Raw genomic sequence first — 24,499 nt, forward strand, 5'->3', positions numbered from 1 at the left:
TTGTCTATACTAATTTCGTTAGCCACACGAATAAACCATTGTCCTATATAGTTTATACATATCTCGACTTATAACACGCGCCAGCTTTCGCAAAATGTCTTTCTTTTTTCTTTCTTTCCTTTCTCTTCCCAACAAAATATTCTCCCATCCCTATCCCCTAGTGTCTCTTATCATCGAATTTAGTTCAGCATGTAGAAGGGAATTTAAATTTTAGATGGTCTCAGGCGTAGAAAGTATAACTGCTTTCATTTATGCCGTTTATAAATATGCTTGATGAATATTATGCTTTAATAAACCATGAATACCCCACTTGGACTTAAGGTTTGAATCTTATATAAACCAAATATTCACCAGATATATATATATTATCAAAATCTCGGCGGATATCTTGTATAAACAGCGGTAAAACGAATGAAATACGTTTGCATTTGATTGCTAACTTATACCTTGGATAAAGTACAAGGCGCGATGGACCTCTCTATCCCCATACTAGTAGGAAGTTCCATTTCAAGATTCAACATTAATTTCGGATTTTCCTACCTCAATACCCAATTCCCTTATTCTATGTATCTAAAATAATGTTCTATGGTTATTGCTTTTAGCAAAAAAAAAGTGACAACCAATAAAAACATTTGCTTATATTTTTCATCTGAGAAAATAAATAAGCGTCGGAAACTCATGGGTTAACGTAATAGATTTATTCAGTTGTATTATTTGATTTCATTCAATAATAATTCTATATATGAAAATAAATTTTCCCCTTATAAATTTAAATACATAATTTCATTAGTATATATATATATATATATATATATATATATATATATATATATATATATATATATATATATATATATATATATATATATATATATATATATATATATATACAGTACCACGCAAAAGTATGAGACACATTACAATATTTTTTATAACTTTGATTAGGGTTACAGATTTTACCTAACATTTGGTCAGTATATTCGTATTACTATTCTTAATCATATTTGGAGTAGTAATTACAAAATCAACGTTTAGAAAGTTTATATGTAAGGATAAATATGAATAAACAAACGCAAAAGTATATGATATGTTTTAAAAAAATATTTTTTCTGAAATAAATTTAAATTACTTTTTCCTAGCGTGTTGCAATAATGCAAACGAGTTATCACTGATCAACCAGAGAGCTTTATATTGAAATAATTTTATAAAATATATGCAGTTTTGGCTGACTCCTTCAAAGTCAACCAGTCCATTCATAAAAATATCTAAAACTACATAGTTGTCAATGGGCATTCGTCAAAAATAATTGATAAGCACAAAAAAGGAAAAGGGTATCGAATAATATCAAGGGAACTTAATCTAGCATTAGTTCGTTTGAGAACGTTATTAGAACGTTTAAACCCCTGATGAAGCTGTTGCAAATCTTCCAAAACGTGGTCGGCCAAGGAAATTAAACGAAAACATAATCAAGGTTGGAAAGCAGAAAGGTATACAAAAACCCTTTTCTTACTCGTGGTGAACTTCAAACCGACCTCAGAGTAACTGGGATTTAATATGAGCAAGGTTACAATCCGAAGACTTCTAAATCGTGCAGGTTTTTTGTTTATCAAAATCCTCAAGAAAAGTTCAATATTGAAGTTTAAATATGACAGATCACATTTCAATTATGTTAAAACATATGGGGAACAACACCAAAAATTTCGGAACAAGATAATCTCGTCAGACGGAACTTATATCGAAATCTTTGGAAGAAACACACAACACATACATAGCGTAAAAATGGCACCGCCTATAACAAAAAGAATACCATTCATACGGTAAAGTTTGTCAGTTGTTCTATTAATGTATGGGTCAGTCTTTCATCCAAAGATACTGGTGAACTACAAATCGTCAATTGTAGAATGAATGCACGTATATACAGGGAGATTTTGGAGAACAACCTCTAGAAATCCTCTGATTTGTTGGGAAATAATAGCAATTTCCTGTTTCAGTAGGACAATGATCCACAACATACTGCCAAACACCCCAACGAATGGCTTAGAAATAATGGAATTGACATTCTTATTTTATCAACTCAGTCTCCAGACCTCAACCCAATCGAAAATTTTGGAAAATATTGAAGATCAATGTTCACAAGAGGAATCCCAAAATATTCAACAACTAGAACAGTTCTGCAAAGAAGAATGGCGCAGAATACCTACATATCTTTGCAAAAAAAACACGTTTGCAACTACAGAAAGCGATTGGACGCTGTTGAACGCAATGAAGGCTATCCAACCAAATATTAAACCAATGTATCCCATACTTTTGCGTTCGTTGATTTATATTTTCCTTTAATATAAACTTTCTAAACTTTACTTTTATAATTACTACCCCAAATGTTAGTTAGAATTGTAATAGGAATATACTGCCCAAATTTTAGATAAAATCTTTAACCCTGATTAAGGTTATGAAGAAAAATGTAATGTATCGAAGACTTTTACCTGGCACTGTATATATATATATATATATATATATATATATATATATATATATATATATATATATATATATATATATATATACATATATATATATTGATATTGATATTGATATACAATAATATATGGAGAACTGTCTCTGTAATAATAAATACGAAATATTAATAAAATAAAATATATTTATTTTATACAACGGGGCATGAAGACCCCCCAGCTATGGTTGAATACACTTTTTTTTAGAAATTTAAGTTTGGCTTTGTCTACAATTCCTCTCATTATTCTATCAAAAATAATATGTTAATTAAAGAACGATTCCATGATAATTATTATTATAGCGGATTTAATTTTTATTAACAAAAATTATCTCCGTCCCGCCATAATACGCATCCCAAGTCTCGACGTACTTTAAACTAGAACTATCCTGAGTAAACCTGTATTTGTAAATTCACCGTATACGTGTCTTTACCACTTATCCCACTAGCTTCCACCTTTTATGATCATACTTCTCTATATCTCTTAGCATTTAAAACGCTTCATTGCCTCAAAATTCTTGAGTTTATTTATATTCATAGATTCTATGCATGAATAATTTTTCCATTATAAATTCTCTTTTCACAAAAAAAAATCAGAAACATCGTGTAACTGTGTTAGTTGTTTATTTTTGTATAGTTTGGCTGTCACATTACTCATATCGTTCCAAAGGTGTATCCATATATCTCTTTATCTATAGTTCTCATTATGTATATATCTCTCCCTCGCTTTCTCGCTCTAACTTTCACTATGTACATATACACATATATATATATATATATATATATATATATATATATATATATATATATATATATATATGAGTAATTCTATAATAGATTCAAAATAATAAATATGAATGTTTTTTGTTTTATTTTAATCATCTTTTTACTCACGAATTTGTTTATCATCGCCTCAATCATCTGAATAATATGAATTCTCCTTTTTACATATATTTGTAACGGAACACGCGTGAAATCAATTTAGGGTAACTCTCACCACGGCTTCCAGTAGCAAACTGATAATAATTTGGTTCGTTCCAATTTAATAAATACGAATAAATTTACCTGGGGAAAAGGAAGCGTATATTAAACGGGAGGAAACGGTAGAAAACTTAAATGAAATGATTTGACTTAAGGAGAGGCTAATATAAGTTAATCCTATCAAGGACGGCGCCAATGCTGTAATATGGCTTCCTTCCCTTTCCGATAATTTTCCAAAATCAAATGTATGCATTTTTTTTACGTTCTAAAAGAGGTACAAACTATACGTCACTTGAAATAAGTTTATTAGATAGGGCATTGTGAAATCTTATTATCATGACATCTGTAATCGACATTATTTTCATAATCTATCGACATTTACTGATGTCATTGCATCTCATCACAAATTTATTTTCACATATCACTATATATGATTATATACTAGATTCTCACATACAGGAAAAATACTTGTTCTACTAAACGCCAATCATATATGAACATTTTCCGTTATGTTACCAGTAACAAAAATGTAAACACATTTGAAAACATGTTTTCTACTATTAAGAAATTTAACTAATGGAAAAATCTGAAATCATACGGTCTTAAAATAGGACGTTAAAGGTGAATAATAATAGTTACTAGAGGAATGACCTGATAAGGATTAATCGTTACGACCTCTTACTACACACGAGAGTAGTTAAATGGCTAAGATTAGTTGTATATATAAATATGTATATAAAGTTTTAAATATAATGGGCGGAAGTCTCTTTAGAGCTCTTTCAGCTATCATCTCATCAGGAAAAAATCGATAGCGTAAAAATAATACGGGTCACGGGTAGCCTATTGTATATATATATATATATATATATATATATATATATATATATATATATATATAGTAGAAATGGTAATTAATAAAAACTGAAGAATGTGCTCAATACTGTTGTACAGCAAATATGTGTTTTATTTCTTATTACCGTATCTTTCTGTAAAGTTACATTATTGATCAGATACTCGGCCGTTTTTTTTTTTGCCGTCTGTAGCTTCCTCAGACTTTTACAGAAATGTTCGTTTTTATGGGATGAAAGAGTGAAAGAGTGAACATGGAGGGGTGCGAGAATACCGGGAGAAAAGAGAGGAAGGGAACAAGGGGGAAAGGTGGGAGGGGTGCTTGGTATGCCTGAATCAATATGCGCACATGGGCCCATGTATACGGTTTCTTGGGAGTAGGGGCGTCGATGTGTGTATGCATCTGTGTATGAGCGCATCCATGCTTGCGCACACGTATCCAATTTTAGCAACTTAAGGAAAATTTGACGTAAGCGGGAGCGACGCGGGTGTCTATGCATGCATGCGCACATATGTGCATATATTTGAACGCCAGGGCGGAGATGTATTTGTACAAGTGAACGTTTCTTTAAGTATATATGTGAGTACGTGCGCATGTGGGTGCCTGTGCGCCTGGCCGCTAGCTTACCCTCTCCAAACAATTAAAACAAATAAAATCTAAATAAACCGAATCATAGCCCCCCCCCGCCTCCGAACCTAAGCGAAACCACAACAGGTCAAGACATAGTTATCAAGATATCATCTCACCAAAGAGACGCCAAAAACTTTAACATTAAGACGCAAATTTTAAAGTAACCCCCTCCTCCTACGCCCACATATTCCCCTTCCACATCCATGTATCCCTATGCGCTCAGCCACACCAGAAATGCACTTCCCAGACCCTCCCCCACAAGTTCCTTAAACTCAAAAACTAAAACATTACCGACGATCCAATCACCCCCTCCCACATTTCCCCCTGTTCCCTTCCTCTCTTTTTTCCTCGGCCATTCTGGATCATTCACAAGGATTGCCGTGGTTCTATCTGGCCTTCTAATAATAATAAATGAGATAAATGTCATCTTCTTGGTCATTTCATAGAATTTACATTAAAATAGTCTGAAAAAGAACAGATTAGACAGGGGTTTCAGTCATAATTTTAAATGGATTGAAATTTTATATCTGAACATTTTCAAACAAATGATTAATGATCATTTCTCGATTATTTTAACCTTTTACTGTTGTTGTTATTATTATCATTATTATCATTATTATTATTATTATTATTATTATTATTATTATTATTATTATTAGATAAACATACATTTGATTAGATTGAAGTAAAATCTATTATATTCGGGTTTATTTTTATTCTATCAAGATCAATAAAGAAAACAAAGCGCAAAGTGAAATTGCTTTTAACTCCATGATCCTTTTGTCGTGTTGTATTTTTTGTGCGTGTATTAATCAAATCTGAATGTTCACACCAAAGAAGCGAAAACTATGGCTTTACCATTTTCTTACGTATTCATATCTCCGAAACATCTAATTTCATAAAGCCGCCTAAAGAACATAAATCGTCTTTTATAAAAACCATTGTAATTTAGATAAAATACCTGCTCTCAGTATTTAAACCATGCTATATACAATCGCATTAGGAATTATTAATTCTACAAATGATTTCTCACTAATGTTTTCTTTCTTTTTGCCCCCATATATACATATATATATGTATATATATATATATATATATATATATATATATGCGTGTGTGTGTGTGCGTGTTGTGTGTGTGTGTGTGTGTTTAACGCCCAAACGCTATGCAGAAAGGACCGGAATCACAAGGGTAAAGAAAAGAAAAACAAATAAACAAATAAGCGAGTATGTTCGAGTAGAGAAATGTCTAACTGTTTTTCATCTATCGTTCCTTTCCTCGTTTTATAATTAATTTCAACCAAGTTGTTGGTATGTACGGTATATACATAAAGTCCTTTGGTGGTATTGAACTTTTATTAATTTCTGGAGAAAATATCTTCCCTTTTCAAAAAGAGAACAAAAATATATTCAAGATGGCGGAAGAGGACAGGAATTCCGGTAGAGGTTAGAATCGCAGTAAGATGTAACTAATTAAAACCGTAGGTAGCTCGGTGTAATTTTATTTTACTTATTGATTTATTTTTGTATATATATATATATATATATATATATATATATATATATATATATATATATACGTACATATATATTAATCTTGTTTAATTTATTGTTATTATTATAATTATCATTATTACTATCATAATTATTATTATTTTATTTATATTTTTCTATTAGTAGATATCCTCATAGTAAGAGTTGTTATGTTAATGTATTTTGTTTATTTGTTTCTTCTTTGTCTTATTATTATTATAATTCTTCTTCTTACTATTATTATTAGTATTATTGGTATTTTTTACAAATAGCGATGCAGCTAAGATTTTTTTCTATTTTGTTATAGTATCGCAGTAAAACCCGCGTAACGTATAGTTTAAGAGAGAGTAAAGTGTTTAACATTATTATTATTATTATTATTATTATTATTATTATTATTATTATTATTATTATTATTATTATTATTTTTATTATTTACTAACTTGTTATGAATATTTTTTGTTCATGTTTTAATTTTCTATGTTTTATTTGTACTGGTTGTAAGGGCTAAATGGGCTCAAGTTAATGTATTTTTTTCGTTTTTCTTTGTGGCTATAATACACTTTCTTTGTTTATGTATATACACATTTTTATAATAGTGTCGCAGTACAACTCCGGGTAAATTATGGTATAAGGGAGATAACTGTGTTTAGCGTTTTTTCTTTTACAGTCTTTAAAATTTTATTGACATGTTATGAATATATTATCGTGGTTTATGGATATTTATTTGTTTTTTTTTCGTTAATGTGTAAGGGGGATAACTGGGTTTAATTTCATGTATTATTTGTAATACTTTGTGTCTAATTTTAGTTCTTTGATTATGTATATAAATATTTACTGTTTCCTGTGTTTTTTCTTCGTATTTGTTATTGATATTGTCTAGATGACCTTCACGTCTAACTCGATCAATATTCACTCATCCACTGTCATGTCTCCATTACCTTTTTTCTCTTTTTTTCTCATTTTATTCATAATTTATCTATTATTAATGTTTTTATACGATGAGGTGATCTAAAATCTGATGCTTAAATATGAATGTGTTTATTGTTATTAGTGCATGCAGTAATATATTCCAGTGTGTACATATATGGAATTTAAAAAGTTGGATTTTACCATCACTGAATTATTTATCTTCCACCAGACTATCCATTCATGTGTAATCACCGTTTTCCTCACCATATTCCCTCTGCTTCACTTCTTTTCTTATCAAGTAAGATATTTGACTTACTTGTTGTTTCATCAAATACTTTTGCATGCAAAATCCGATCCCACATTTTGCTAATTCCTACCCTCTGATGAGAAGGAAAGTATTTCTTAGAAACTCCGCGGATTAAGGAGTACCTACTTTTCTAGTGTTTTCTCTTCAGATTAAATATGTTTGTAACTCATTTCAAAGTGTTTTAACATGTTTTATTAACTGTTTGCTCGTATATATATATATATATATATATATATATATATATATATATATATATATATATATATATTGTCCATGTGTGTATATGTATATTATTATTATCTACCTTCTAACTCATATCATTTGCAGTTTCGTTTGTAGCGCTCATACATACAAAACTGTTTAAACGTTGTCAAGGAGAATTGCTTCCCACTACCCTGGAAAATCTCATCAGAAAGCCCTTTACTTAAGAATTCAGGTGATCACACATATCTCTCTCTCTCTCTCTCTCTCTTTCTGATAGTACAGGCCAATAAGGCCACTGTGCGACATGAGTAAATTGCTGGAATCTGTGAGAAGTAATCACCATTCTCAGCAAAATAAACCTTCTTTGTTGCAGACAATATAGTTTCCATTCTTCTTGATCTCCAGCAGATATACTTACAGTTAGGATTAGCGAATCTCTCGACGGAGTCTACCTTCTTAGGGTAATTGCTCTTGACATATCAAAGAGCTTTCATAGTGTATTGCACATAAATTTACTGCACAAAATCTCCCGTCATGGTATTGCTGGAAATGTCTTCTTAATTATTAAATAATTTATGTCTGATAGATTAATGAGAGTAGGGTCTGATGGGCAGAAATCAGAAGCGCACAGTATTAATGCTGGAATCCCTCAGAGGTCAATCGTGAGCCCAACCCTCTTCCTGAACTATATTAATGATCTTCCAAATCACATCCTTACATCATTCCTAGACATTTATGCTGAAAACACTACTACTTAGCACATCTAAGACCGTAAACGACCAAGTTCTCTCCAATTCTCTCTCCTCTGATCTGGAGAGAGTTGTACAATGGGGGAAAAGATGGCCTATTACATTTAATGCATCTACAACAAAGTTTTTTTTATCTTTGCATCCTCAACGCTGGGATACCTAGCTGGCATTAATTGAAATGAATGTATCTCGTCTTAGGGTTATCTCATGTTTTGAGAAGCTTCTGGGCTTGACCTTTACTCCTGATCTTAAAGGGAACCCATACATTAAATCCGTTTCCAAGGCCGATGGAAAAATGGTGGTCTCCATCTATCGATCCAGTAGATAGCTCCCTGCTGATGCAATTCTCTATCTATATAAGAGCCAGCTACGTCCAAGGATGGAGTATTATTGCCACATATGGGCAGAAAACGCGAGAGAGAACTAATCCTGTTTTGATAGATTTCAAAATAGACTTCGTAGCCTTGTAGAGATGCCCTTTTCTCTTCCTCCTAACCTCTTTCTCACAGAAGAGATATTTCGAGTTTGTCTCTGCTTTATTGTTATTTTCATGACAATTGACTGACGGAGCTCCAATCTATAGTCCCCCGTCGCCAACTTTCACAAGAAACACCCATCTAGCAGAAAACACTATCAATAATTGCCCCCACTCTTTATCTGTGCCTAAACCTAAACGTAGATTCCATGAACAAACCTTCTTTCTTAGAACTGCTCGCCTATGGGATTGTCTTCCGTTTTTATTCTATCCAGCTGGCTACAATATGATTGCTTTAAAGTCTAACGTAAACAAAGTTAAAGAAGCCGTTCCATATGTTAACAAATTTACCGAATTTCCATTACTAACGAATACTTTATTGTACAATTGTCTACTGTACACCCTTTAACTCTTATCATCAATTGGCCTACGGGTCTTGATAAGTGGTGATGCCTTTGGAAAGAATGTTCGTATTACTATCTCCCCTCTAAGTTTTCCGTAATGTACCATGTGGATGATTTATTTCCTATATACCACGTAGTCTATGCGTATGCTACTGTGTGTGGTCATTTTCTTTTTCTTTTTTATATTTCTTTTTTATTAGATTATTTTATTTATATATACATATTTTTTATATTTTATAATTTCTATGGGTTCTCTTGTTATTATAATTTCTATGTTCTATATTTCTATATTTGTTGTTAGGGTCAAAGTATAAAGGGAGAGCTCAGTTCAGCCAATTACTCAGGAAAGTTTTGTGTGTGGAGATAAGGAGTACTTCAGTAATTCTAAGTGGTCCACCGTGTCTGACTGAGTCAACCATACTAACGCGAATATTACGTTGTGTGCTGTTGCATGAAATAAGATGTTTATGGAATGAGGAGATTCTTATGAATACATGTTCTTTAATGTATTTGTGTAGTGGTCTAGTGGTACTCCTTATGTAAGATTTGTTGCATTTAGTGCATTGCATGTTATAGACCACGTGGGTGCGTAAATAGAGGCCTCTTGAATATACTTTTCTTTTCTTTTTCAAAAGGGGGTGTATATACTCCCGGAATTAAGTTCCATACCACCAACGGACTTTTATACACCGGACATACATGTAAATATAGTTGCTTTCCTTATAATTGCAAGTAATTTAAATGTAAATTTTGTACGGTCACATGCGTAGGAAAATCAGGAATAACGAGCAAAAACAAATATGAAGATGACAAGTCTATATGTCATGATCAGTGGTGTGTCATTTTACATCTAATATTATTAAACTCTATTAAAAATGCTGTAGATTGACCGTTCTTCTTTTTAGCGAGAGAATTGTAATACTCACCAGAGTAGCAAGCGTCCGCGTATTTGTGCAATGTGTGGATGTGCATGCGAGCAGTAGTGTTACGGTAGAGGGGTGGACTTGCCGCAGGGAAGTTTTGAGTGGGAAAAGAGATAAAAAGATGGCGCCTGGTTTTTATATCCTGTGGTTTCGCGAGGTCGCGAGGTCGTGAGATCACGAGAAAACGTAAGGCGCACATGCAAATGAGACAGGGTAAAAAACTACATAAAAAGCACGCTTCAGTGAGAGGAAGGGACATTATCGTTTACTGTCACGAGGTTATTGTGTTACTATTGCGTGCGTTGGTGACGATTGAAGTTGAATTCGATATAATAATTTCACACACAAAATGCAGGTCTATATAAATGAGAAAAACGAAAATTATACTGTCTGTTATTAAAAGAGTGGATTTATAAATGCAACTAACAAACAGATTGGAATGTTATAAACAACATTTACATTTCTAACTTTTTTCTTTGTCTCTCTTTAGAAGGTTAAAGTGAGAAGCAATCCGTGCCTGTAACTTTCCTTATAACAGTTCTAAAATCATATCTAGTATGTAGAATGAATTTAATTATAAACATAGATTTACTCTCACGCTATAGAAAATGCATACTATAATACTAATAAAGACATATATTCAATCAATAAATTACATAACAAAAATACACTCAATTTATTTAAGCTACACATGCACATTTGAATTATAACAAAGATAGTTGTTCTTAAAAATTAATATCAAGTTCATTCCATTGGTTGGACATTTATGCTTGTGCATTGAATGAAATTCTCAAATAAACTTCTGGTCTTAGATTGTATTAAACTGTAAGCATTTGTCAAAGTCTGACGTCCGGCTTTTATCGTGTTTTTCGATTATCGCATTTCGATACGAAACCATCATTCAAAGCTTGACATAAATATCAGGTACGTTCGTGTTAAATATAATTAAAAACTTCATGTGCCATTAGCGAGTTCATAAGGAACGAACCCACAAGCACACAGACACACAAAAATATAATATTGATTTTATGTAATAGCATATATATATATATATATATATATATATATACTGCGAAAAAACGACTTACTGAACAGTGAATGCTATAAATGTTTCAGTAATTATATGTCGATGCTTATTTAAGTTTTTATTACATTCTGTATTATAAAAAAGTATTTGTATATATTCTAATAAGCTACAAAAATGATATAATTCTACGCTTATCAGAAAAAACATGTATATATATATAATTTATATATATAATTTATATATATATATATATATATATATATATATATATATATATATATATATATATATGAGCGCGTGTGTGTGTAGGTTTATTAATAATCTTTGTTATTTCATTATGAAGTAAATAAAGAAAACGTATTTTCTTCCATAAACGACATCATTGGGAAAGGTAGATCCACGGCTGAAAAAAAACCCACATCAATTAACACGTAACATTTTCTCAGCCTTACACAGAGGGAAGTAGAAACAGATGACTGTTTATTCACATGGTTACACAAACGAAAAAAAAGCATACGTCATGGACTCGTTTTCATATTCAAACAGTCAAAGGGCAGATTACACAATGTTTTAAGCCCACGTTATCACAAATCAGACAAGGGGAGGCAACTCCTCCTATTATTAAAAGGATAAACTTCTTTTAATATTCATATTGTAAAAATTCGACAACTGTAATAATATATATATACATATATATATATATATATATATATATATAAAGAGGTTGATCAATATGAATACATATGTATTTATACATCCGCACACGCACGCACACACACACACACACATATACATATATATACATATATATATATATATATATATATATATATATATATATACCAAGATAACAAGAATATATATTTTTGATGCCAGTAAATGCATAACTCATTTGTGGCATTTTGTTGTTTTATTAGGCTTTTCAGATATCGAATATTTATCATATCTAATTAATATAGAAAATCTAATAAACGGAAAAGAGAACAGAGAAGAGAATAGAAGTGTCGAAGTTAACAGCGAAACTGGGAAAGAAAAGAACGAAATAATTGATTTATGATTGAGCATTACTTACATGATATATTTATATCATAAACGCTTACGTAGCGGGGAAAATGAATAAATAATAATATGAGGTTTCAAAGGTTATACGGCTAAAAAACACAAAAAAAAATTAGAAAGCGATAAAAAGAAAACCTGCATTAAAGCAGCGAGTCGTGCAAGCTCATTGCTGGAGCGTTCGACCATGGATGTAGGGTCCTTAGTTTGATCCTCGCTCTAACAGATGCTGATGATGACCGAGAGTAAGAATTATTCTTGAGTCCGGCTTTTTAATCACTTTTGTAATAATAAAAAAATAAAAAATAAGTAATATTCGTATATATATATGTATATATATATATATATATATATATATATATATATATTTATATATATATATTTATATATATATATATATATTTTACACAGAGCTCACCACTTATCAAGGCCCGGAAGCCACTCAGGGATAAGGGTTATATATATATATATATATATATATATATATATATTTATATATATTGAGAGAGATAGAGAGAGAGAAACAGAGAGAGACAAATAGAGAGAGAGGAAAGGGGAGAAAGATGGAGGGAAATTTTAGTAACAAAAAGAGCTTCCAGCTCTTTACAAAACGCAGAAAAATTAAAAATTAATAAATAAAGTGCATTGAAGCTGTTAATAATACTGAAAAACAACATCATCATTTAAATCGGAATTCCATCGGAATTGGAAAGTGTGAGTCATCTAGTATCAAATTGCAATCTTTTTTAGAGGATGGCTACTACACACGAGGCATGATGGAGTATGTAAGTACATCTACTGGACCATCTGTAAAAAAATAAACATCCAATATAGCAACAAATCCTGGGTACATCAGCCTGAACGAACAGTTGGAAATTACTTATATACGATACATTACGGCTATGTAATCCCTACAGCCACGTACCTTGAAAATACTGCTGTGAAACCTGATATAGTTATATGGAATAAGTCAGAGAGAGTTACAACCTTGGTTGAAGTGAGTGTTCCTGATGATAGAGGTTAGAACAGAGACGAAAGAAGGAAACAGACCAAATATCAAGGTCTCATACATGATATGAAAAGAAACTGGAATCTTAGAGAGATATCTATCACACCAGTTATTATAGGTGCCACGGGGCTTATGAAAAAGAACCTGAAGTCCTACCTTACTAATATTCCTGGTGAACCAAGTGCAAATGGACTAAGACAATTGCACTTATGGGAACAACGAGGCAACTAAAACGAGCTCTCGCTTGGTTTCAATAAAATGCAGGGCAATGTTGGCGGCTGGTTTCACTGCCCCATGCCCCGCGTTACAATCTTCAAAGGAAGATGATTTAAAAAACACATCAATTATTAATTGGAATATTTCATCTACTATTCTCCTCTTTTCTTATATTCACTTCATTTTAGTTGATTCACAGTTCGACCTTTTTCAAATATATATATATATATATATATATATATATAAATATATATATATATATATATATATTAGAACATGGAAAACTTATAGTCAAATGGTGTGTCCCCTCGCGTAACCAGACATTTTGAATTGGATTCATGTAACGAGAGGAATGGTGTTGTTATTTTATTAGCCATAATAAGATACAATAGCACAATGAATAGTGATTTTAGTTATTTTCGTCATTAGTGAAGATCCAATCAGAAACTTGAACGAAGCCAACTTCCTTTACTGTTTGCCAGATATCAGTTTGTACTATGGTCGGTACACTCGAACCGTGCTCGGTACAGTAAAATCCTCTTTCGAACACCCACACGGTCCGATACCATTGAAACAGAACAAACATAAACAAATAAATTTTGGTCGTTTTTTTTTTATTTTCTAACAAAAACATTTATTACCGTTACTCTCCCATCTTGACACCTCTTTAAACACGCCACAATCCACCCATTCTCGCCTTCACATTAAACGTTCGTCTACTTCTGTGTCGCCTTTGTTTCTCACACCGACCTCGTGGTGGCATATATTTTTCTTCACACTTGACAATTTCCATACGAGTCTAAACACTGCTTCTGATGCTAAAGCAATGTCATGCCATCCATCACTAGCCTGCTAATAATACACTCATACGTGCTTATATAAGATATAACAAATTTAGGTCATCTATGTATGACTTTAGAAGCATCAGACTAAATATATACACGCGTATCATAAACTTTGCAAAGATATGTTTTTGCGTTAAATTCCTTGCATTTATAACTCAACTACATCTGGTTTCGCCTATTACAGCGCTGAAGCAGCTTGTGTGTTCACACAAAGACTTCTACTATCGCGAAAATAAGATTCAGAATGAACACCTGTTGGTAAAATTTCTAAGATAATTGAAGCACAGTTGATTGTTTAGGAATCATCAACAGTGACAGTCTTTACATGAGCGAAACCAACCCTGCAATGCTTGGTACTCAAGTACATTAGAATACCGTTTAGACTAAGCATTTAAGTGACTACGAATACAGCTATATAGATATGCTACAGAGCAAGGTGTTTTCAGATATGAAAATTCGCACTGACGAACAATTCGAGTAATAAATACAAAATAACAGTAGGGTCTATTTTTTCTCCTTGATACTTCTATGTTTCTAACTTCTTTCTATCTCTTCTAACTCTCTCTATCTCTAATCGGGTATCTGATTATATATATATATATATATATACACATATATATATAAATATATATATATATATATATATATATATATATATATATATATATATATATATATATATATATATATATATATATACTAGCTGTACCCTGCCACCCTTTGCTGTGGATCAATTTGGTGTAATGGAAAATTCTAATAAAAAGAGAAAATGCATGTTTCTTATATTCTTAGTACAGCAGTCCACTCCAAAAAGTTTTAAAAAAAAAGGCGAAAATGAAAAAAAAAAAATGGTACTCTTGTAGAATTGGATCCGGATCTTCGGGAGTTACCGTCATTTATGGGATGAGGTCGACTAACATTCAGGGAATTACGCCGAACGTTGCTAAAATGTTGAAACGCTAATAGTTTTTTTTTGTTATTGTATTCAAAATTGTGAGATTTTAATTAATATTTGGGTAAGGGGGGGTTACTATACACAGATTCGAAAAAAGTTGTCCAAAAACAAACAAATTAAATCAAAGGTAAGGTAAATTATGTTTCTACCTAACTGGAATTTTTTTTAGTGTTTTTATTTAATGTAATATGTTTAATAGGCTCGAGAAACTCCGTGTTTATCGATGTATTTGAAAATGACGAATGGTGGCGGACTCTGTTGAATACGTTATTTTGAGAAAATCAGTTAAAAACTAAAAATCTATACAAAACAGTGTCAGACACCGACTGCTTATAGGTTATCGTGACAGAGGCTGACATATTCGGTGGGTGTCTGGCAGTATTTTGTATAGTTTTTTTAGTTTTAAATCAATTTCCCAAATTCAACATCATCAACAGTGTCTGCCACCATTTGTATTTTTCAAATACACTGATAAACACTGTTTTTCGAGCCGACTAAACGTTACATTAAATAAAACGTGTGTGTATTATTAAACACAGAAACGAAACAGTTGTTGAAAAATAAATATAACAAATAACTGTTATCAAAGGCAAGATAAGTTACTTTTCTACCGAACTGGATAAGATTTTAGTGTTTTTATTTAGTGTAAAATATTTAATCGGTTCGAAAACGTGTAGTGTTTATCAGTATATTTGAAAAATAGAAATGGCGGCAGACTGTGTTGAACACGGTAAGTTTGGGAAAAAATTAAAAAAAACTATACAAAATACTGTCAGGAACTCACTTAATATATGTTACCGTGACATAGGCAGACATGTATTTGGTTGTTTTAAACAGTATGTTCTATAGTTTTTTTTTAGTTTTAACTCATTTTCCCAAAATTAACGTGTTCAACACAGAGGCTGCCACCATTTGTAATTTTCAAATACAGCAGTAAACGCTGTGTTTTTCGAGCCGAATAAACATTGTACACTAAAAAAACTAAAATTATCCATTTTGGTAATAAAGAAACATATCTTGCCTTTGGTAATATTTGTTATACATATATTTTTGACAACTTTTTCGAATGTATATATACAGTAGTACAAACCATATAAAAACAGTAAAAATTATCCAATTAAGTAGAAAAGTAATTATCTTGCCTTTTAAAATATTTACTTGTTATATATTTGTTTTAGTTGACAACTTTTTCAAGTCTTTGTGCAAGTACAAACCTGAAGGGTGGTATTTTTCTGTCTAATTTTATTTTTGGTACCGCGCTTAAATTTAAATTACACGATATTTTTTTTTAGGGGGGTATTTTTTTTACATTACGTTCACCTCCACAATTTTTGACGATGCTGAATAAGAAAATCACATTTAAAATTTGCAGATGCAAGTAGTTTTCAAGATATAAAGACGTATAATTCACTGGCGGCCATGAATAAACACTCCCAACGTCCCTATATTAAAAACGGCTTTCGGAATAAACAACACCCATGCCTAACCACGTGTTTAACCTTTTACCTGTCTTTCATCTGTTTAAAACGGCTTTTGCAATAAATACCACCATTCTACTCATGTTAAGAACGGATTTCGGAATAAACACCCCAACCTACTCATATTAAAAATTGTGGAGGTAAAACTAATGTAAAAATTCACCTTTTGTTTTTTTCAATAAATTGTTAGTTGAAAGCACAGAATAATGGTAAAAAACCATCCCCTCCCCTTGGCAAGAATGGCTGAAAAAATAACGGTTGTCTTGGTAGAAACATTTCTGTATTTCACCTAGCAATTTATGGCTGAAAAAATTCCAATAGACCAACTAAGAATACAAAAGAACACAACAAAGAACACATTTTTGCATACGTCTCCACAAACTACACAAACAACCCATAACTATTTACACAGATAACAAAAAACCTTATCCTCCTTAATCAGAATCCCAACTAAACAACATATTAAAACAACAAAAATAATTAAAAGCAACCGCCAACCCAAAAACTTAAAACACATCCTAACTTCCTCCAAACTCGTTCCACACACTACAATAGGGTTTACAAAATGCAACAACCCGCGATTGGGAGTATGTGAAATAATAATAGAAGGAAACACATACACATTAAGAACCCAACACAAACATTCAGACATAATTTTGGTTTACGTACAATATTATACATACATACATATACAAATGCCTACATGTATGTATAATATTGTACGTAAACCAAATTTATATTTATAAGTTTACACTATTTTATTTCTATCCCTAACTCATATTAATTTTCTTATCAAGTTTTAAATCCATACCTTTATTTTAATTTTTTCCATATACATCTGCCTTACTTTAATGTTAGGTTTATTTATGGTGTATTTTACATTTAATAAAAACCCTTTCCAATATTTGCTGATGAGGAAACCTTGTTTAATAAAAAAACTATATGTAATAATTATTGTCCGTAACTTGATGTCTACCACAATAAAAACATTGTTTTCCGAAACGATCGTACAAATAATTGATTTTGTTGTTGTTCCTTCGTATGAAACTGATTTTTAATTTAATTATAATTGTATTTTAAAATTATCAATCACATTAATAAATATTAAATTAGCTCTAAGATATTTACCTATCGAGCTTATTATATATCTAAATTACAATGAGCACTTTTTCTTTCCCTGTATTTTTATTAAACTAGTAATTTTATATTACATTAAAATACACATTGCTCTTTAGACTATTGTTCTAATCTCCTTTAATATATATATATATATATATATATATATATATATATATATATATATATATATATATATATACATTGGGAGAGATAAGTATATACATAGTGAGATATATGGGGTGAGATAATTATAAATATTGTTACATAGGAAAATACAAGAAATAAAAAAGAAATGTAAAAATAGAATATATATATATACATATATATATATATATATATAGATATATAGATATACATATAGATAGATAAATTACTTTTTAGAATTAGATTTCTTGATCAATATCATATTTAGATTCTTCAATAATCTATACACGTATATATACACATATTTATAAATATATATTTATATACGTACATATATGAACACACTATACATGTATACATATATAAATATGAATACATACATGCACATACATGCAGAATAATACACAGAAAATATGAAGAAAGATAAAACACGTAGAAGGGAAGAGGAGAAATCTGGAAAAATATAAAAATACATATCTGTATTCACGTATATAATACTACGATACCTATAAAGATGACATCATTTTTACACCAACACGCATACATTGAATGTTACTGTGTGTAGTTAGTGAGCGTATGTTAATTGCGTATGTGTATATATGTATCTGCATGAATGGGTCTATATGTTAGTACTCGTGTATTCATTGTGAATGTGATTAATATCAAGTGGTAATGGCGTCAAGTATCTCTACTTGATTCATATGTACAAGAAAAGGAAATCCGATTGAATAAAAGCGAATTATGCGAGTCCTCAATGTAAAGACGGGGGGAAAGCCAAAATCTCACAACAAAAATGACAAGAAACACAATAAACAAATAAGCAACAAGTATGGAGATTAACAAATACAACTTCAAGAAAAAGGAGATAAAGAATAAAACTGAATGAGAATAATTGTTGACGGATCGAAAATGGAAATGGAGATCTATCGAATGTCCGCGCGTCACCGGGGAGTGACGTGTGCACATTGGAAGAAGCAAATATGCCTGTCAATGGAGAGATTCGTCTTCAGGTGTCGAGGACGAACGTCGACACTTGAGGGATGTCCTCAAACACGGCTCAAGTAGCGCTATATTTCAGACTTGTGGCGACACAGAATAACACTCACACAATTATTAATGTCAATAGACACACAAATGCTTACACAACTACATGTTTGTGTGTGTGTTTGTGTGTATATATATATATAGATTTCTATGTATATGGATACATATATTCATGCCATATACATATGAATTCATGTGATCAGAATCAGAATTTAATATATCATGTACTTTTATTTGAAAATATATGGTCATCCGCCTCAGGCATTAAATAAAATGACGCTGCAGTGTGTATAGATAATTCTACATTACACTGAACCGATGTATTGTAGTTTAATGTTTTATTTTCATTAATACAAACATCTTGTGCACATATATGCATAGATGTTTCAGCCCCAGTTTTTTTGCATGTCCATTCATCTGTGGTAAATATCATCGATTTTTATATATATAAATTTTAAACGGTTGAAACATGTTAAACTTTGAATAACGTTAAAACATAGACAATCGATATGACTAAAAGTATGCTTCTATAAAATACGAAAAATAACGTAGATGCATTTCTGCCGACACACGGTAAAATACACGATAATATTTTATTTACTCGTCTTAATAGTTCTCGTTTACAAATAGAAATTCAGTCTAATTAAGCTTAGTATTTTAAGCCATGTCTTCGCTAGTTACTTGCAATCACTGAGTAGTCTCAATAAAATACACACAAACCACAACTAAAGTCCTACAAATCAATCGAGGTAAATAGGTTATCGAAATTGAAACGTTCATATCTGAAACTCCGTTACGTTGTATATTTAGAAAGCGTCTACCATAGGGTATTACTCAAGTGATTTAATAATTGTCGATATATTCTACTACCGGCCATCTAAATCATTTCACCTAAAACCGAACAGCCAACTACTATACATGCCTTAACGTTCTGCCGTAATTGTTCAAAGCATCCACTTCTACAGCGGCTTTCCATATAATAAATTTTTTCAACTAAAGTCGTTTTTAGTACTGTCAGCTATCAATGAAAATGAATGATAAACAGCCTTGAATAGCCATATGCACAACCCATCCCATCCAAATTTTAAATAAAGGTAGGCATCCCATGAATTTTGATGTATTACAGACAATAGCTTCAATAGATTCGCATATCAAATACAGACAATCATCAACGGCTCCGAAGTGATCAAGTCAGAATCTTACAAAAACTAACCATTTGATAAAAATTTTGCAGTAAACTCAAATCTATATGGTCACGGCCAACTACATCCCGAATATCCCCTCAAAGAAAAAACCTGAGTGATATAAATAGACCAATATAGGTATGTTTTATGTTTCGAGAAACCTAGTATTTTGCCACTTTTCCTTAAGCAGTTCGGATATTCGGTCCATATGACCAATTACTCCGCCCGACAATATCTTTGGACTGTCTGGGGCCTCGGAGCAAATGTAACGAGGGGGTTTATATGTATGGCGTGTTTATGTAATTAACATATTTTTTGTTCCTTTTTTATGATTTTTTTTTATATATTTATATATTTTAGTTTATACCTTGAATCAAATGCAGTGACCTGCTGTGATTCACTAATATTTTAGTTTTTCTAATTAAATCTAGACTAAACATATTTAACAACCCCCCTCCCATATAAATTGTATATATATATATATATATATATATATATATATATATATATATAAAATAAATTAAATAAATAAGTAAAAAAACAGCAATATATATGAAAAATAATAATAATAATAATAATAATAATAATAATAATAATGAATAGTTAACTGAAGTAATGTAAACCAATTTAAATAATTCTTTTTTATATAATTTATATGGGAGGTGGCTTGTTAAATATGCTTAGTCTAGATTTAATTAGAAAAACTCAAATATTAGTGAATCACAGCAAGTCACTGCATTTGATTCATACAGATATTATGATATAAATACTTGTAATATATATATATATATATATATATATATATATATATATATATATATATATATATATATATATATATATATATATATATATGCCCATCCCTGGTGGTACAATACGCTTAAAATGATATTTTAATTTATGTAAATTGTGTATGGATTATTGTAGAATAAATCCTCTAATAATAATAATTATAATTCCGTTCACAAATTCCGTCTGTATGTGTTTACAATATCACGTCATCTGATATTTTGCTTAAAGGATCAATGAGTTGGAAGAGTCATCCCTGATTAATGCTTTATTTTAACATATGTAAAGCAAGTAATAATCTGAAGCGATTTTAAATGGCGCCTCCTCTTTTATCGTAAATCAACCCATTAAAAATAAAAATAAAAATTAATGCGATACACCCGGGCTTGAAAAGGGGATTATTCGATTATTACTCGATTGCTCTACTGATCTATACCTCCATGTGACATCTGTTTTTTTTTTTTTTAAAGAAACGCTTTACAGGGAATTTAATCGCCATTGATTTTCTGAAAATTATGTTCCCTGGCCGGTGTAACGTTAAATATTCCCCTGTAAAAAATATTCTGTATCTATAAGAAAGATATACTATTTTTAGGATCAAATCTGTTCAGTTTTCGACATTTATCTGAAAACACGACCAGAAATATAAATTACCTTGCTGAGGAGTTTGCAAAAGATAGCTTCCTATGAGGAAAGAACCCACGCCCACACAAACTGACTGTTGTTTGTTGCTGGCCACTGCCATCCGTGGAAAATAGTGGAAACTGGTGACCGTGGCCAAACGGAAATAATCTGGCTTCAAATGTCAGGCATTGTTTTTCAGTTGCAGCTAATCAAACCCCCTGTCTCTGATTGTTAGCACTGTTGTTTACTGGAAATTACTGCTGGTGTGGGACGATACGCTCCCTGTACAGGCGTATTCTATAAAAAAGCATTTAAGGGAAGAACATTATTACGAAGTTATTTGTAAATCAGTATAACTTACAAAATGTACGAAAAGTTGTCCATTAGCATAATAATAAACAGTGAACTAAGAAGTGTTCGATGTTAAGGAATCTCACTGTATATGAACTTTTCAGAGTGATCGAAATCAGTAGGAGATGGCTCCCTTCTACGGTTGGCAGTATCTTTCAAGTAACCCATTGTTTTCTCATCAGGATACTGCAAGCATTTGTTTCTTGAAGTGGCTCTAACGCACTTTCTTTCTGGTCAATTTAAAGACACACACGTAGGCAATATAAAGGCAAAGGAGGACAAATAATCCTGGCTGTTTCCGTTTGTTGTTTTATTTTTCCTAATTTTTCTTGTGAGTTTAGGGGAATCAAACCTTTCATTTTTAAACTTGTTGGTGAAAATACAGAATAATTACAAAACACTCCCCCGTCTGTATGTGAGGAATAGGTTCTCCAAATAATACGATACACATTTCATCATAGTAGCATACATATGTAAGAGTAAAAAACAATGATAACGTAATTGTAGTCTCGATAATCAGTCAGAAAAAAAAGTTAAATCAAATACAGTAAATTACAAACAGTAAAACAATCTTGGATTATTTTCGTAAACTTAACAGTAATTCTTCTTTCATTATATATGTTTGTGATATATATATATATATATATATATATGCATATATATATATATATATATATATATATACTTGTATATGTATAAAACAGGCGAGGCGATACATATAATAATTATATCTATAGATTGTATATTAGTCCCCCCCCGAGTGTAATAACGCTTGTACCACATAGATAATCTCTCATTTCCAACAGGGACGGCACCTTATATTCTAAGTGTTATAACGAGTATCACTGAAGATGGTTAAGGCTGAATATTGTTGGGTGCGTATAGTTTATTTCAAAAGTTTTTTTCAATTATGACCTGAATGAATCATGTCAGCGCGTCCGGTTAATTTAACTTCACATAATTAATAACACTATTCCTGTTGTAATATCGTTACATCGTTTGACCTACGTAGAACAGCAGAAATGTTTAGTCAATGAACAACGTGTAAGACAATCACCGGAAAATAAGCTCAATATTTGAATATAGCGATTTGCACCGGATGTTTAGGTTCTCTACAATAAAGTTGTTAACACCTCTAAAAACACCGACCTCCTGCGGCTGTTTTAATACTGAGTTTATGAAATCGCTCTCGTCACTATTTATCGATGTCAAATTTTAACTTTTAATAATCAATTATTTAACTGGTAACAACGTATTACAAAGGTTGAAAAAAGATATGTTACTTCAACCGTTCTAAATAATTATCCACACTCGAATGTATTCTGTATCTCTTTATAGCTGAGATTGGTTCATGCGTGGAGAATTATTTCCACATCTTGGTTTGTTGATCAATCTATATCTCAAACATTAAGGTATACTCCAAAGAAACATCTCTAATCTATTCAGTCCGACGCTTTAAACAAAGCTCAAAACTCTGTCCCATCGCTTCAATGTTGCATACACCCCATATATATATATATATATATATATATATATATATATATATATATATATATATATATATATATATATAAAGGCTTCCTTCAGTCTTGACAGACTATGGATACCCACTGTAAGGGTGCCTGCGCGTGAAATTCGTGTGGCAAAAGTTGCGCAATCACCAACCACGCCTCTCCTGAGTCTACATTGTTGCATACCAGTGGCAAGTTGAGGTGCAAGACAACTGGAATCAATGCCGAGATAAGCGGAAAGCATATACAGCGCCTAGAATTCCCAAATGGTCACCCATCTGGTATTAGCCAGGTTCAACGTTGCTTAACTTCGGTGATCTGACGAGAACCGGTGTATCAACGTGATTATGCCGTGTGTATATATATATATATATATATATATATATATATATATATATATATATATATATATATATATATATATATATATATATATATATATATATATATATATATATATATATATATATATATATATATATGTGTGGGGGGTGTCTGTGTGTGTGTGTGTGGGTGGGTGTGCATAAAATCACCCTTCGTTTGTAAATAAAAAGGACCGCGGCTTGGGAACTGTAAAACTTGATGACGAATGTTTTTGTTTTAAATAGATATTTGTTGAAGTCATCTTCATGTCCCGTTCCCCTAGGTCTATGTGTAGAACTGGCGAC

At 31.3% G+C, this 24,499-nt stretch overlaps 1 pseudogene; it reads right to left on the reverse strand.

Annotated features, from left to right (window-relative positions):
• Positions 1-24,072: 24,072 nt before the first annotated feature.
• LOC145297420 (5S ribosomal RNA) lies at positions 24,073-24,189 on the reverse strand (annotated as a pseudogene).
• Positions 24,190-24,499: the final 310 nt, after the last annotated feature.

This window comes from Euprymna scolopes, chromosome 17 (assembly GCF_053919585.1).
Source record: "Euprymna scolopes isolate OS-2025 chromosome 17, ASM5391958v1, whole genome shotgun sequence".
Lineage (NCBI taxonomy): Eukaryota > Metazoa > Mollusca > Cephalopoda > Sepiida > Sepiolidae > Euprymna > Euprymna scolopes.